This window comes from Rhynchophorus ferrugineus, unplaced genomic scaffold (genome assembly GCF_030347505.1).
Source record: "Rhynchophorus ferrugineus isolate W39M unplaced genomic scaffold, kcgeb_rfMv2 rfM4, whole genome shotgun sequence".
NCBI classification, from domain to species: domain Eukaryota; kingdom Metazoa; phylum Arthropoda; class Insecta; order Coleoptera; family Curculionidae; genus Rhynchophorus; species Rhynchophorus ferrugineus.
In genome coordinates this window covers 23,291,210-23,310,449 of record NW_027472583.1, presented here as the reverse complement: position 1 = coordinate 23,310,449, position 19,240 = coordinate 23,291,210, and the positions used below count along the sequence as shown (strand labels likewise).

General features: G+C 29.2%; 1 protein-coding gene across 1 annotated transcript in view; it reads left to right on the top strand.

Annotated features, from left to right (window-relative positions):
* Positions 1-358: 358 nt before the first annotated feature.
* LOC143195607 (peroxidase) overlaps positions 359-19,240 on the top strand; it is a 104,519-nt gene continuing 85,637 nt past the window's right edge. The window contains exon 1 of the mRNA XM_076402876.1: positions 359-394. The gene's annotated coding sequence lies outside the window, so the exon portion shown is untranslated. The remainder of the gene's footprint in view (positions 395-19,240) is intronic.

Below are 19,240 nucleotides of genomic sequence, written 5' to 3'. Positions count from 1 at the left end.
ACTGTATCACATATATTCACTTGAATTAAAGATAGGGTTAATAGATCTTAGTTCAATGGGCATAATGACTAATTTCGAAAAACTACTCTATTATTTTTTACTTTATCCGAAATAAATATTATTTGACAAGAAAAAGATTTTGAAGAAATAATAGACCTTTGAAGCATTACAATTCTATGTATGATATAAATACTTGCTAGCACTTGATCATTTATATGTTTACAAGTTTCATCGTTACATTATTTTTATAATATAGAGTTATGTTGTAATTATGGACTTGTATGTGTATAATATAATTGTGTAAATACACAACGACAAGAACTTCAGAAAATAGAAGAAAGTTAGAGATATGCGACTAAATATACCAAGGAAAGTCCTAAACCGTTCGTAGCCGGTAAGTTATTTCTTTGAAAATTATTTTATTCAGTTATATAAAAAATACTTATACACATAAGTAAGTTTAATACATACTTCATCAAATGTATGTTGTATTTACTATCAGCTTTGTAGTCCTTTTGTAAGTCGGTCAAATACATTTGTATCTGCATCCTAAAATTATCGTTATAAAATTTTTCAGTTCTAATACAATAAACTTTTTTTTCTCTATTATAATATCACTATTTCTTCTATTATAATGAAGAAATACTATTAATTCCTATTAATAATATTATTAATAGTTTTACATGATTATAAAGCTTTCATGTATAAATACATACTGATACCACTTTCATAGTTTTCATATAATAATACAGTGTTTTACGACAGTGTATGGCACATTTGGACGTTGGTGTTTTAAGAATCGTTTTTGGCTCATTTTCCGGCGAGGAATGTTTGACTCCTAATTAAATAGCTACACATTCGAATATTCAATCTCAAGCACCGTCCTGTTCTCTTCTGAGATACCTTCTATATCAATTCATGGCACATCATTACTTAAGCATCTCATTATCATTTACTGATTCGTAATTAAATGGCGTAACGCAAGTTTTGAATACCTTTTTAAATATGATTTATTGACAATCGAACTCTTTAAGATTACAAAAATTAGTTCAAGCAGTTTTAATGGAACTACTGAGTTATTTTAACTGCATCTTATATTCAAAGTAAAGTATACTTATCGCTCTCACATCAGTACTTAGTCGTTCTTCAGCTGGTAGGCTTACTGATAATAAGTAGGCAGGGTCTACATAATCCCTAGTTGGTAAAAAGAATACTCTAAACGACACTACAGCAGCACTTATGTTTAGCGTTGATTTTCTATTTTTTTACCATGATTTTGATGATAAACTATTTTACAGAGTATTATATAATATACGTACCGTTGTAAAAAATCTTGAGAATCACATCTATAAAATATAGTTTTTAAAGATGTTCCAATATACTGTCACTAATTAAGTATCAAAAAAATTTTATTATTCAAGGATGTTTATCGATGCTATATTTGATTTAAACTGTAGATTTATTTTAAGTCCGGTATTATATTTGAGACATTGAAATTGTGCAAAAATAGAACTATCCGTCCACCGAATCTCAGATCTATTCGATAAAATGCGTTCGTTATTGCCTCTAACAAAGAATCACTAATTATTATAGTTATTACAACTTAAAAAATCGAAATTATACGTTAATTAAAACTAAAAATAATTTGTAATAAACGTATTTATTATTTACACATCGAATAAATTTGAGATATATATCTCGACTTGCCATGAAAGTAATTCTTTTTTAAATAAATTATACAACATTGATCGTCTACATTAACATTAGATATGGTAATTATTTATAAAGCCACTAAGAGGTTCAAAGATTAAATCTTCAAGAATCCGCTATTTTCAAAATGCAGATTGGACATGAAGTAAACCAATATGCTATAATATTAGAAAGTCTTTTCAATACACTTGAACATAGATCCACTTACAAAATATGTAATATTTTTTATATAAAGAATATTATATTAGGTATTAAAATGATTTAATGGCTTTTTAATCAATTATAATAACTGATGAAAGGTTTAAATTATCTTTCTTTAAAACTATTTTATTTTAATGAAATAACTTGTGAATTATTGAACAGCGATGCAGAAATACACTGATGGTTTAAATCTATTTTAACATAAATCAAACTCTGTGTTCCTTCGAATACACGATATTCGTAGCAAGCTTAGTAGCACGCACGTGGAATAACATCTTCCTCCTAAAGAAAGAACCAAAGGGATAGGAAGTCTTACTGTGATGCTTGTGTCTAGAATTCACTGGCTAATGACACAAATAGTCTTAATATAAACACATGGCCTCGTTCCTTTGAATGTCGAAGTCTTCGTAACCATGGCCGTATAACACGTATAAATAGTGTGCAGTCCTTTAATGCAATATTACGTCAATAAATCACCTACAGCCATATTTCAACAGATGTAAAAGGCAGGTTTGCCTGATTTTACGTATCTTACATCACAATCCCTGTAAAGAAGTCTCCGTCTAATACCAAAAATTTCACTAGCATAAAAAATCAACTTTTCAACCAAATCAAATTATAGCCATTTGCTTTTCTCTCCAAAACTATATAAAATCACATACAATTCTAGACTTGTTGGAAAAAATGATTACAAAAGCGCTAATACTGTTGAAGTTGGCACAAATCAAATTGTTATTTGCATCAGTTTACGTAGATGTGACGCAATTGTTTTGAATGCCGTTCAACTTATTATGGCGGATTGCTGAATTTAACAATTTTATTTTATGAAATAAATAATCAATCTCTTTAATATGTTTTTTTTTAATTTATTTATTACATTGTTACTAGTCATTGCCGACTAACCTACAATTTGTCTTTACATTAACTTTAATCTAGGTGTATATCAAGAGGGACCAATCGGCTCTATCTTAGTCTCTGGTGTAATAATGTTGATCTATTAACACTACTGTTTTTCTATTAAATGCGTTTCATAGTATAATATAGTGTAGCACTATGCAAGATCAAATGGTTTGATTCTTCTGTATCTTTGTCCTATTCTGGTGTTATCCAAGAGTTGTACTACTGCGATATTGACATGACTCTTGATTTCCTGGGTGGCAGTCGGTATTTGAAGGTCTCGATGTAAGTAATCAATCCTGAAGTGCCTTGCTGCACCTACAATTCTTCTCAAAACTTGTGTTTTGGTATTGTATTATACTTATGTATAAAACTTGTATTGTATTTATGTTAGTTTTTGCAGAACATCCCCATAATTGTATTCCGTATGTCCATATAGGTTTCAATATTTGCTTATATAATAGCAATTTATTACGTACTGATCACTGTGATTTTTTTCCAATACATTCTCCTATATATTAATATTATTGGATTAGAAAAATAAATAATTTTAGTGATTGTTGATTACTGTCAACATGCCTAATAGGATTTGGTCAACTTAACAACTCAGATGTTGAGAATGATTTTCAGTATTTTCAGAGCAACCAAATAAGTTACGAATAGCGGTACATACCGTAACTCCAATACCTATAGTAGATTGAATTAGTAGATTAATTAGAATTGTTGGTATCATAATCACGATTAATGGGAATAACATCGATTAATGTTTGCTTATATAATGGCAATTTATTACGTACTGATCACTATGATTTTCTTCCAATTAACCAATACATTCTCCTATATTTTAACTTAATATAAATATAAATAATTTTTCTAAATATATTAATATCATTAATACCATATGGTTTGATGCTTTTGAGTCTGTGTCCTATTCTGATATTATCCAAGAGTGGTACTACTTCGATATTGACATGACTCTTGATTTCCTGAGTGACAGTCAGTATCTGATGGTCTCGATGTAAGTAATCAATATTGTAGTGCCTCGGTGCACCTAAAATACTCCTCACAACTTTGTTTTGGAAAACTTGTATTGTATTTATGTTAGTTTTTGCGGAACATCGCCATAATTGGATTCCGTATGTCCATATAGGTTTCAATATTTGCTTATATAATAGCAATTTATTACGTACTGATCACTGTGATTTTTTTCCAATACATTCTTCTATATATTAATATTATTGGATTAGAAAAATAAAAAATTTTAGTGATTGTTGATTACTGTCAACCTGCCTAATAGGATTTGGTCAACCTAACAACTCAGATGTTGAGAATGATTTTCAGTATTTTCAGAGCAACCAAATAAGTTACGAATAGCGGTACTTACCGTAACTCCAATACCTATAGTAGATTGAATTAGTAGGTTAATTAGAATTGTTGGTATCATAATCACGATTAATGGGAATAACATCGATTAAAACCTTTTATGTAAAATTGAAAAAGATACTTTTTGTTTGATATAATGTAATTAAACGGCGATTATTTTTATTCATGCTTTAGACTAGATTTTTATTTGTCCACAATCCATTGATTTATTTTTTCAGTCAGAGTTATTGACACTCGTACTAGCCGATTTGTTCTGGTGTAATGGTTTCTTTGCACGACTGCCTCATTTACAACGAACACTACATAATTCAAGAATAATACAGTTAAATTCTAAAAAAATTCCGTATTTCTTATTGTTATTTTTAGTTAATTTATGATATAAGTATTCCCTAGAAATTGTCTCGTTCATACTAATTATATTTACGGACACTGTAATTACTGTATTTTTTTTTCAAGAGGTATTAAGTTTACCCAAGGATAAAAACTAAAATATTATTTAAAAATAACCTTGATCTATTATATCCTTTTAAACTATTCTTTAAATAAACATGGTTTTGTCAGAAATATATGATAATTTTTCAGGTATTTCCATGTTTCTTGATAATAAATAACAAGTTAATTAAGATTCCCGTCTCATTAAGGAAACTATATATGCGCGAAACATCACAACCTTGACTGAAAAAGTCACAGAACAGTGTCAATTGCATACATTTTTTTGTTAATTTTTTCAATAAAAGTAAAAGTACTTTTGTATTGAATAAAATATATATGCTATTTAAGCACTATCTAATGTTTTGAGTGAGTAACGTTCTCGATTTTTCTGCTTCAATAATTTAATTGTTCCGTTTTGGAATAAACAACTAAATATTTGTTTTAATATAGCTCGTAAAAAGCTGGTATATATTTCAGTTTATAACATTTACTAAATATGAATAAGAATAATATGAGACGTTGTCGTAGACCAACAGGGATAATTTAAGTATTTAGGACAGGCGTCTGACAGCCAATCCATGTTTTTGTATCTCATTTTTTGTATCTGTTTGTTTATTGCAATTGAATAAATATATGCACAGCCCTAAATTAAATAAAAATGTTAATGTCATTTTACCCATAGTGAAACTTATCAAACCTTTGCAGGATTCTGTCTTTTTTATTCAGAATTAGTTATAGTCGATGAAATTCGAGCGTAATACACATACTCAATACGCAGTTGTCCCACAGCGCATGTGAATTTGCTATTATAAGAGCAGGTTGTTAAATTAATATTCTACAATATTATAAAAAATATATATATCTCCGCATTGATATCGCTAATTATATTTCATGAATTTATTTTGTTTCCCACTTTCACATAATTCAAACAAACACTGTCTGGTGAACATCTGGCAATAATAAAATTTAAAAAGAAAATTTATAAAGTTATTTTATTGGACTTCAGCGTCTACACACGCCATGCTGTGCCTTATAATTATATGCGCATATGTTTACGGCGAAATTATTAAGTAGATCCTATATGGTCTTCAGTTTAGACAACTTTTCACTTTACACCAACACCACGAAATGTGCACCGTAATAAAAACGCTCTTATTTGGTTATCAGAAATGCGAATTAGTTCGACACTTTCTTAAATACTTTCCATTTTTTAGAAAAAGATCAACTATAGTATTAACAAAAAATATTTATTTCATTTCTTTTGCTTCATTTTAACATACATTTTAATCGATATTCAGCCATTATATCATCACTATTTCAATTTACCAATCCATTATATACTAAATATACGATGTGTGTCTGTTGTGATCAAATAATATTTGTAACATATATATATATATATATATATATATATATATATATATATATATATATATATATATATATATATATATATATATATATATATATATATATTAAAAAGATTTTAAACTCTATTAAAATGGTAACTTAAAGCTGTTGACTCAGACTTTAACATGCCCATATCCATAGAAATAATAAAATAATAAAACCTTCAATAGTCGCTCAACAAATATTCGCTCCAAGACATAGAGAACACCATTGTTGAAAGACCCATATGATTTGTGGGTAGTACCGACATTCAAAATATGTCTCAAAGTATATCTTTTTACTTATATTTCCAACTTTTAGTTTCGAAGTTATAAAGCTTTCAGTGAAATAAACTTTGGTTCCCAAAAATTGGCGTTGTTTCGAAAACGTAAGTAAAGTCAATAAAAAAGTGATTGAATTTGTTTTGAAACAACTGACACTTTAGCATATCAGAAGGTAGTGCCTTTAAAATCGTATGCAAAAGGTTGAGCATTCGTAAGTTGCCTTCGAGATAGGTGCTAAGGTAAAACCGCCAATAGAAATATTAGGTGGCATTTAATATAACCATCAATAAAACCTGACAAAGCGGTGTCAGAACTTGAAAAGCAATTGTCAAATGAGATTAATTAAGTTTCCACTGACTTTCGTACTGCTCAGATATGTACTCTAGCGATATAAATTATAATAATTTCAAAAGAATTACAACAAAACAAAATTGAGTTAGAACGATTTCTGAACTTTCACTCCCACTTGTCATAGTCAGTCATAATAAATTACAAAGTTTCCTTCCATGGTTAGCAATAAAACCGCCATATTGAAACCATTCAAAATGGCTTTTTAGCTAATTCATGTGGTAGCCATTATTTGCCGCCTTCTGGATATTTCTCACCGCATGTAGTCGACTGGAAATAATTGATTCATGAATTGCTAACCTATTTGAAGATTCTTCGACTCTAACGAGTTTGAGCTACGTTTTCAATAAAATGCGTTTTGTAAATCAATGTCTTTGAACTTTATAGTTCTTCAGGTTCCATTTTTAAATAGTTGAAACCAAAATCGACAAGTGAGATCCATTGAGCAGCATCACCACAAGTTCCTAAAAGTGTTTCATTGGTTTTTGTAGCAGATTTCAAATTAAAATTCAACGTTGAGTGTTACATTTATCATCCGTCATAACGCTCAACAACACAATTCTATTATAAATAAATAATATAATAAAATAAATATTTTTTCTCAGTTGTAAATTAAAAATAAACAATAAAAAATAATATCAATTAAATAATCAATATACAAATTTAGTAACTCGATGAACAACAATAAAATTTCACTTTCAAGGAATTTGTATTATATCGATATGCATATTTTATAAGCGATTTACGTAGAAAGCTATAAATAAAAGCAATTCCCCTGGCGTATAATTTAATTAGTTTTAAAATAGCTGAAATGCATTAACCTTTCTTACAAACTATAAAAACAACACGTATTGACAATAGTATGTAGTTGTCTCTCAGGAATTAACGCCGTTTGATTTCTAATACATTATTTGATTTAATTTTATTGTTATTATAAGCCTATTGGCTTAAATTAAAAAATCTAATTAATTCTCATGTTATTTCCGTAGCGGATTTTCCCTCAACCGATAGAACACGTGATGCTAATACAAATAAGAATTATCACTGTTGATGGAGATTAGGATCTGATGAAACACAGGTGTTATTCAGAAAATTAGAATTGGGTATAAATTTTAAATTATTTTTCAGTTAGAAAGACATTTATTCAGGCAAACTGGTGTAATACATATTAATCACAATATTTCTTCAACTTGGTTTGGCAAACATCCAAGTACCGATTCATTTTGGCACTTCTTCAGCATTTCGAAACCGTGTGCGAGACAGGTCATGTTACATCGATTTGAACAAGTGGTAATCAGAAGAAGCTATGTCTGTTGAGTATGCTGGGTGTGACCGAACTTACCATTCCGATTGCAACAGCATATCCCTCACAACGCATCTGCACATTGCCTCTGTAATTCGCTGTGCTTGATTTGGTTTGGTTTGGACGGCAGTAGACATCGGCAATGATGGTTTAATAAAATTTTAGCAGGTCGTAGTACAAACACAAATAATTATTTATCTATTATATATATCCGAGCTCAAGCAATACAAAAATATCCAAATCACTATCAAACAAATCAAATCTAAATTAATATAACTGTTTGGGCTTTTAAAATAATCAGTTGGTAGTGGTTAAAATAATATTGTAAATAGATAAATAGATTTACGTAGGTATTAAGCTAAATTGTGTGTATATAGTATTATATATATAAGTATTACTTATATACACCATATCTTACCTATATTAGGATTTGGAAGTTGTGAGAGTGGTTCAATCGCGTATACGCGATACCAATAATGCAGCCAATTAAATTAAAATTAAACGTAAGTATTTTCGAAGGTATAACAACTCTTAAGTCAATAAAGGTAGACTGCCGCAAACCTGAAAGATTTTGTAAGAAAAATACAAGACCATTTTAACAGGTCACACCCAAATATCATCATTACATTTCAGGTTTCAAGTACGCTTCAAAAGGCGAACGAGTACGCACTGGTACTGTGCAATATAAATATTGCCAAACGCTTTTTTTCACAAAATTGTGAAATAAGACCAACTACCTGTTATATTTAAACATTCCCATTAATCATTGAAGTCTGTTGAATTCTGAGGACATAATATCCGTGAGGTTTGACCCAGTTATGTTTAAATTTAAATATAAACAATAGACCATAAGGAAGGTCGTATTTGTTATTAAATTATCAACTATGTTACTAATTGGTTAAATATTTTCTTCTCCTTCGTATGCATGCAAATAACGTGCAATTCCGTATCAAATAACTGATACCACGCTACTATATAATCACAAACTAATAATGCAAAATACCAGGGCAACCGAGGAAAAAATACAGTAGCACTGAATAATTCTTATTTATTAAGTGACTATTAGCAAACAAACCACTACGTACTTATCGAAAAACAATCAGGAAACTTGCTAAAAACCTGTTATGTTCTTTTGTAAAATTTAAATGTATAGTTATAATATAATGCAATGATCGATAAATTACTTGTATATCTAGTTAATATTTTACGAATTATTTATTAGATGCTTTTATGTATTCTGATCATTTTTAAATTACTTTAAATATGAGTTTATTGGGAATAATTAGTGTGAATTACTCAATATATATTAATTAAAATAATTTTCAATATTTTCTACGTTTTCTCATATTTTTGTCAACATGGCGATACAGTGTCGAAAAAATAATATTTACACTTCTTTAGCACTTCAAACCCATATGTCGACCAAGTCGTTCTTTATTGGTTGTTACACGTGATAGTTAGAGGACGGTATGTTTAATGGTATGCTTCACAAGTCTTTTAACGTGTGACTGAGCGTGATTATGATCAAATTGTCGGTAGAATTGTAGTAGTTTCATTTTCACTGGCAGTTAATATACGCAATATTGAAATGGTTCGATTGACATTTGACAGTTTGGGATCTATAACATCCCATGCCAATGTCTGAACTGTTCTTAGAAAGTTTTAGCTGGGTTTTCGTTTAATAATTTTACAGTTCATTAACTTCGAACTTAGTTTTCTAGTCTATAATACTATATAGTCATTTACAACAAAATTACTACTTTTAAATCGTGGAAACATAACTGACTATTGAGATATAGGGTAAATTTGGGATAGATACTAACTTTTTTGAAATGAGTGATTATTATCAGAAGACGACCATTTAATAATCCTATAATTTAGAGGATAACTTAATATTATTTGTGTTATTTATTTACTTATAGCTAAACAAAAAAAGTACTATATGCTGGGATAGATGCCTACTGCGTGGGGTAGTTGCCGTAATAATAATATGACTGGTGGGATAGTTGCCCTGAAGAAATAATTATGAATATTATGAATTTCGATATTTATTGAATGGGAAGATAAAAGAAATAATAAAAATGATCATATATTTTATATGCATGTATTTGGCGAAACAATATTTTGATTTTTCAGATGGCACAATCACATTTGGTACTTAATTACTTTAAATACTCTGTTATTATTTATTCTTTATTATTTATTTCACGCATTATATTATTTTTATCGTTATCATAAGAAAACAATATTTTTTAAGGTGTCTAACTCAAATACATTATTGTTTTGTTTTTAGGATAAGTCTTAATTTTAATTAACGTTATCTAGATGATCCACTCATCTTTGATACTAATCTCAAATATTTATTATCTTAAAAAGAATCACGATCAATTTAATTGTACCCTTTTCAGGTTCTCCCTTTCTTGTTTTATTTTCTTTTTTTTGCTTTTCTTCAGTGGGCAATTTTAAAAATTTGGTTGCAAAAATCATCGTACATCGTGCAGATTTCGTATAGCCACCTTTGATACATGACCTATAGGATCCAATCTACCTTAGAGTTTGTTTTCTCAAAATCTTCGAAACTTGAAAGTGTTTCGTCTCTTTGATTGAAAGCTTGACCTATTTGTTTTGTTTCCTGTGTTTTGCGATCACGACGCTGTATTAAGTTTTATTTATTTACATTGTTAGCCTTATTTCTTTTTCTATTTCTCAGTTTCTTAGCTCTCTGTTTTTTTAAATAATAATATTAGGTTTATTTACTATTAATAAATAATTGTCGAACATTGTGTATCATTTCTCGTGTTATCGGATATCCATCAGCCTCTTGGACATGTTCGATGATCCGTTTCCTATTGCCAAAACCGGGTGTTTTCTTGAAAATAAATTAATCCTGAGATAAATAAGCATATAATAATAAAACAAAATATGTTTCAAAAAGGTGTCAAAAAGGTATCAAAAGCTTCAAAACTAAGACACAGATAATATACCAAGCAATCATTAAAAAATTATAATAGTTCCAACGATTAATGCAGACGAACATATTAGCTGATGCTTCAACAAATAGGCTATTCACTAGATTTCAACTTTGAAATATTTATTGTGACATGATTTAAATTAAATTTGGGTTATTATTACTGTTAAATTATAAGCACCTGGTAGAAAAAGTGAGATTAATAAGAAGTTATGTTAGTAAGAAATCTATGATGTAATAAAAAATAAAAGACCAATGTTCTTTGGACAAAATTGAGTCATATAAAAACGGATTTTGTAAACGCTTCACTGAGTTTATTGATTATAAATAAAGAAAAAAAACTTCAATATCGAGTACGTTAAACGTAAATTAAAAATCATCTATCTCTATGGAATATAATCATATGACAATAGATGCAAACATTTTGTTTGTGTAATAGCTACACACTAATAGAATAACTGAATCGAACTGAACTAATAGAAAAAATTCGAAATATTATTGTGACATTTTAGATTAATTGCATAAGAAGACGCTATCCAGAAAAATTATGTTTGTAATTGTTTAAAATTTGTGAGCATTCTAGACAAGAGTGTAAAAATCCGACAAGGAAAATGATCCCAGTCACGCCGGTAATCAGACTGGGTAAGGCTGGATGTATTCTGGGATAATTTCTAAAGTTGGTCATTCGCCAGTCGGTAGGCTGAATGCTGAGGACCGTGGTTCGGAGCCCACGTTAAATTTTAAGCCCAGTCCAGATAAACCCATTTTATTTATCTATAATTGCCTTATATATAAATATATATATATATATATATATATATATATATATATATATATATATGAAATAATATAAATGAAATAATAGATGGTATAATACTAGTGTATTTCGGCAACATTATTATATTGTATAATAAGAAGCATCTGCATTGAATTTCAAACAATACAGTAATGTTTTCTTGCTAAATGAAGGAATCTATTGAATAATCCTTATTTTAACAATTATCTGTTGGCTAATAAATATCATTTAGAAAACTAGTTTTGCAAAAAACTTTCTAGACAACTAAAAATCACCAAGACATTCTATGAGCTTCTATACAGGAAATATAACAATCTCAATATTCAACACAATCAATACATATTGCCTGATTACATTGCATTTGAAAGTTAAATGAAAAGAAAAGAAAGAAAGTTAAATAATGTTAATAATAAAATTTATAATATCAATATATTCCATATAATGGTGCCTGATTTTAAACTGCATTTAAATTGTTTTATATGTTTATTTATTGGTAATGTTATTTACAAAATGTTCGCCAATTTAGTTGTTATATAAGGTATAGGAAATAATATCAATGGAATTAAATTTCACAAATTTGAGACATTAATTTTTATTGTTATATATTCATTATTATAATTGCTTATTACGTGCGATACTTGGCGTTATGAATACATAAGAAAATTTTGATGAATTTATTCATTTTGATATCAGATACGTATCTGGTTGACAACTTTTATCTGCTCGTGTTGATTTTTCTCCTTTTCTTTATTACTCAATTTAATTTGTATATATATATATATATATATATATATATATATATATATATATATATATATTATACAATGTACTTTATTCAAAACATTGTCGTGCTGAAGGAGAATATTGTTTTGTCATTGCTCGTATTTCGGCCATATTATATCTCAAATATATATCTCAATATATATATCTCAAATATATATATATCTCAACTGTAGACGGATCATCATCGAGTAATGTCTTCAAATCATCACCTTCATTTTTTTTTGTCTGTCCAGCATACTCTTTTTTTTAGTGCCGAAATAACCAGTTTTAAACTCCATATATTCGAACCAGTATTCACATGTTGAAATCAATGGAGCATGCCATTTTCTATAAATATAAGTAAAAACTGAAGTTTTCCACAAATGCGATTTACACACAAAATCATTTTCAATGTAGTGAAATGAAAATGTTTTGCACACTTCGACGAAATGACTCATACTGAAGAAGTTTGTTAGTGATGCTTTAACATAAAGTTAGTTCAAGTTAATCTATAGACCTGATATTTACGGTACTTAAAGAATCAAAGAGTATTGTCCAAGAGTATACACATTTTACTCTTTTTTTTTAAATTTGCTAAAATTTGCAAATTTTTTATAATATACGTTTATTTGCAAATCAACTTTGCGGCTTTTCTTTTTCGCTTGATAATTTCGAAATTTCATCGGTTACTTCATTTGAATATATATACAAACATATAAATATATATATATATATATATATATATATATATATATATATATATATATATATATAAATATATATATATAATTTTTTATCGATCGAAGATATAATAGAAATAATAGATGATAAAATAGTAGTGTATTTCGGCAACATTATTATATTGTATAATAAGAAGCATCTGTATTGAATTTCAAACTATATACAAATAGAAGCATATCTTTATCTTTGTTTATTTCAAGCTTTATTGTGATAAATTGGTACAATGTACTTTATTCAAAACATTGTCATGCTGAAGAAGAATATTGTTTTGTCATTGCTCGTATTTCGGCCATATTATATCTCAAATACCTCAACTGTAGACGGATCATCATCGAGTAATGTCTTCAAATCATCACCTTCATTTTTTTTTGTCTGTCCAGCACACTCTTTTTTTTTAGTGCCGAAATAACCAGTTTTAAACTCCATGTATTCGAACCAGTATTCACATGTTGAAATCAATGGAGCATGCCATTTTCTATAAATATAAGTAAAAACTGAAGTTTTCCACAAATACGGTTTACACACAAAATCATTTTCAATGTAGTGAAATGAAAATGTTTTGCATACTTCGACGAAATGACTCATACTGAAGAAGTTTATTAGCGAATTTTTAACATAGTTGTTTCAAGTTAATCTATAGACCTGATATTTACGATTACATAAAGAATCAAAGAGTATTGTCCAAGAGTATACACATTTTACGCTTTTTTTTTTAATTTGCTAAAAATTGCAAATTTTTTATAATGTCCGTTTATTTGCAAATCAACTTTGCGGCTTCTCTTTTTCGCTTGATAATTTCGAAATTTTGTTTATAAAATTATCAGTTTGCTTCAATACCATCATCGGTTACTTCATTTGACTTTTTGGGTCCGCTTCTACCATGGCGCAAGTTTCAGAATCGATCAATTTTTTTCTTTCGTGCCAAATTTAAGCGTGGAACTGTGCGAAATGAATTCGATTTTAACAAAAAGCCTAAATATTTCATTCAAATTACTGTATAGCAATAATTCAATTATTCATTGGTGAAATATTGTATACAAAATTTTATATGAAAATTTAATTTCGAATATTAAATAACTAAGTAAACCGTTCATTAATAATAAATCTCAGTTTGGTTTAGATAGTACAAGACGTACTAGTGATATCATCAATTAAGAGATATTTAAGTATTTGTGAAGTCTTTCAAGCAATGATAAGTGGTATTTAAGTTATAGAGAAATAAGATGCAGTCTATATACATTGATTATACATTTAATCATTTTATATTACGAATGTTATCTGAATATTTCTGTTTTATTGCATGTAAAAATATGTTTAAATAATTTACTTTTCTGCAACTTCACTGGAATTTTATCTACCGCATGATGATGTTTTTCCGCGAAAGAATCGACACCACCATCTTAATTTTTATTTTTTACGTTTAGTCGTTACATTAAGATCTTTTTAATCGAGTTCAAGTGCATAACGCTAACTACAATTTTAAACTTTACGCAACTATGAAACTTAATTAATTACTTTGTTTTTGAAATCCTGTAGATCGTTTTGATAATTACACAAATAGGCGCAAACCATTAGCAGTTAACGGAAATTCCAAAAAATATAGAAACAAAAAGTTACAGGGATTGATTTTATATAATTGAAATAAATACTGCAATTTTTCAGGATTTTTTGCTTGTTACTAAATTTTTAAAAGTAATTCCTTAGTTACCACGCACACCATTTTATTATGCAATTTAATCAGTTTTAATTGTTACAGAAAGAAAATAAAGACAGGTATAATACATTAATTTAAAAGGCTCGTGTTGCAAGGAAGTGGATTTTTATCTAGCTTTTGTTTTTGTACTTTTGTTTAGGAAAATTATAATTAAAGATTAGAGCAGTTACTTCATAGTAAAGTATAAAAAAAAATATTTCGCAATATAAACCATAATTTGGAAGATTCATCTCTGTATACAACCAATCTTTCAAAAAATATAAAGCTAAAGTGACACTTTTTTGTGCTCGAATTTATACATAACATGTTTTTTTAACACAAAAATAGATGATAGTTCTTCGAATAAAATAACCAATTCTGAGTTTACTAATATCAATTTAACTCGGAGTGAATTTTCCGCCTCTATTTACCCTATTTAAAGGGAGACGGAGCACTGTGTAATTCCTCCAAACATACACCCTGTTGTCAAGTGTCTATATAATTCTTTTAAACGTGATAATAATTAAAGGTTATTCTAATAACGGCAAACGTTATAAAGCAATTCGAACTGATGGGGCAAAATTGCTACGTGCTGACGTCATATATTTTGATGACGTACATTCGCCGTTTTATTGAATAGCCTATAGGAATGCGGGAAAGTGGTGTTTATAAATTGGGGAACCAGGAGGCTGGTGAAACAGGATTTCTAGATACTTTATACAATTACATACTTATTATTATTGTAAGAGTAATAAATAAAGATGGGGCTCAGTAATTCTGACAAAATATAAGTATTAATAAAAACATAGCTATTGAATCGTAGTTTGTTGGGAGGAAATGATCCAAAGAGGCTTGCTAGGGTGATAATTGAAAAGCTATTAGGTTCTTTGGTTGATTTGCTGACAAATACTAATATACAAATTTGAGATAATGTCTTAAAATGGAACATGTAATGTAGGTTTCAATTAAATATGGGGATATACCATACATTCTTTTTATTTTCAAAAGATCACACATTTTTTGCACGAACGCTAACCTCTTGGTGTTAGACAAAATAGCAAGTGCTATCCTTTTGGTGCAAAATACTGTTTGCGACTACTTACTGACACTAAACGCGCAAAATTCTAAATATACACAACTACCAATCAATTTTTATTGTTATGAAAACCTAGAACATTTGTTTATATTTAAAGCAGCTGGTCACAAAACAGAAAATCTAGTAAGAATCCTTAGGTTATTAGGTTTCTCAAGGTTTTTAGAGGCTTGTTTACTACTGATACTTCTCATTCTAGTTCTCTAAGTTCACTATTAATATAAATTCGATTTATTTGCATAAATACGACTAATTACCGCATTGGCCTTAAAGGTATCGCTTGATGGACAAGAAGAAGTCCAATGGAATCTAATCATCTATCTTGAATACATAACATCCGCGAGAAACAATTATAATTTCAAATTGTTTATAGAGATCTACGATCTTGGCAGCAGCGTCATTCCAGATTAGTATATGAATTATTAATAATTATTAGACCCATTATCAACTTGGGTTTAAAATGGTCAGAATATGTCGAAACCGAGATATGAAGAAAAATGTGATACTGATACAAAGTTTCTGATAGTTTAAGTTTTCAAATATTACAGATAATATATATTAAATCTACTGATTAATTGGAAATTAAGAAATTAATCAAAACTAATCTCGAAAGAAATTATCTTTTATCCAATAATAATTTATCTGTGTTAATTCTATTAAGTCCTTATAGCATATAATTAATTTGCCTTTATAATCTACTTTAAATATATAATATTTATACATTTTTATTTAATATTAATATTTAAATATCTACAAAAAGAGAATATTCGTCTTGTTACATAACGGCGACTTAATTATATCTTTTTTTTTTTTTTTTTTTTTATTACTCTTCGTGAGTCCACAATCTGCCCTATTGGCAATAAGTATTTCTTCTGTTTATATTATATATACATGGCATGTAGAAAATCACTTCATTAAGCAATCTTCTGTACAAAATATTATCTTAATTAATTAGACTTATTCTAATGCTTATTCTAAACTCTACATATGTCCAGTAATCAGATCAGGTGGTGTTAAACGTTTTAGTCTACGCACTTCACTATCACGTCGCATATTTAGCTGATTAGCGAGTACATTGGGATGCACTGACACTCTTTCGAAGTACTTCACACAAACACGTTGGATTACGCTCGTTATAGGTTCTAGAGGAATATCGCGTTGTATCACTTTATTTGAAATATAGTACGGAGCATCAACAATGGCACGCAACACCTTATTTTGGAACCGTTGAATGATGGATATATTAGATTTGCTAGCGGTACCCCATAGTTGAATTCCATATGTCCAAATGGGCTTGAGTATAGACTCATACAGCAATACCTTGTTATCTAATGATAACTTGGATTTGCGCCCAATGAGCCAATACATTTGATATAATTTTAGTCCTAGTTGTTTCCGTTTAGAGAGTATGTGCTTCTTCCAGGTTAGGCGTCGATCTAAATGCATACCAAGATATTTAACATGCTCTGCTTGGGGGAGTTGACAATGATTGATATTTACTGGTGGACATGTTTTTCTACGCAGGGTAAACGTTATATGCGTGGATTTTGATTCATTGGCTTTAATGCGCCATGTCTTCAACCATAATTGTATTTGCTCCAGGTGGGTTTGTAGGTTTATTGATGCTGTGACTGGATCTTCATGGGATGCTAAGATTGCTGTATCGTCTGCATATGTTGCCACAGTAGTTATTTTTGTGGTGGGCAGATCAGCCGTATACAGAAGATACAGTACTGGACCCAGTACACTACCTTGCGGAACTCCTGAATATATGGGATTTAATTCGGTATGTTCATCGCCTTGATTTACGATAAAATGTCTGTCAGTGAGATACGATTTTAGTAGCTGATAGTCCGGATGAGGGAGAAGTTTCTTTAGTTTAACCTGCAAGCCCGTATGCCATACTTTGTCAAAAGCCTGAGATATGTCTAGGAAAGCAGCCGAACAATATCTTTTGGCATTTAGGTCAGCGTTTATTTGGTTTACAAGTCTATGCACTTGTTCTATAGTCCCATGCTTATTGCGAAAGCCAAACTGATGTTCTGGAATAATTTTTCTTTTTTCTATTATATAGTTTAGTTTTTTTATGTATAATTTCTCGAAAACTTTCGAGATTATTGGTAATAAACTTATAGGTCGGTAGGAGGTCACATCTTCTGGTATTTTTCCTGGTTTAAGTATCATTAATATTTTAGCTACTTTCCAGATACTAGGGAAGTAATTAATTCGTAGCATAGCATTAAAAATATATGTTAATAGTTTTATAGCCTTTTCAGATAGTTCTTTTAAAATTTTGCCAGTAATTAAGTCATAACCAGGAGCTTTTTTAATATTAATCTCTCTCATTATTGTATGTTTAACTTTTTTGACCGTTAATTTCTCGTGCGGTAAATCCATTTGAAATGGCGAATCTAGAAAGCTAGTAATTTTATTTTCGTCATCTTTATGTAGCTGAGACTGGAAAGGTTTAAAAACATTTTTTAAGTGTTTTGAGAAAATGTCGGCCTTCTCTTTATTGCTTCTCGCCCAATTATTTTCGCTTGTTTTAACAGGTGGGTTATGCTGCTGGGATCTCCTAAGCTTTTTTGTTGCTTTCCACAACGAATAGTCTGTAGCCTCAGTTGATGTCAAGTTTTCTAGGTATTCTTGAATGCCTTGGTTTTGTTCAATTTGGATTAGATCTCTCAGCTCTTTTATGGCCCTATTAAATTTTCTTTTATTCTCTTCAGTCCTTTGCTGTTGCCAATTTCGTCGTAACTTTCTTTTTTCTGCTATCTTTTTCTGTATTGTACATGATATATGTGTATTTTTTCTTGGAAATGTTTCACTGTTGGGAGTCGCGGAATATGCTGCCTCCTGTATATTTTTTGTAAGATTTATTGCTGCTATTTCTATATCCATTTCAGTTTGTAACGGTAAGTTTAGAGAGATATTTTGGTCTAAGTTTTCTCTAAATGAGGGCCAGTTAGTTCTATTATTGCACAGAGAAGGGGGTTTATCTTTGATGGTAATTTTTGAAGAAATTGTTACTATTATTGGTGAATGATCAGAAGACAGGTCGAAACATGATTCTGCCTGACACTTTTTTGGATCAATATTTTTTGTAATACAGAAATCTATTGTATCTGGTTTTTTATTTCTGTCTGAAGGCCAATATGTTGGTTCACCAGTAGAGATATGTTGTAAGTTATCTTTCCTTATGGCTTTGAGCAGTTCTCTACCTTTTGAGGTTATTATTCT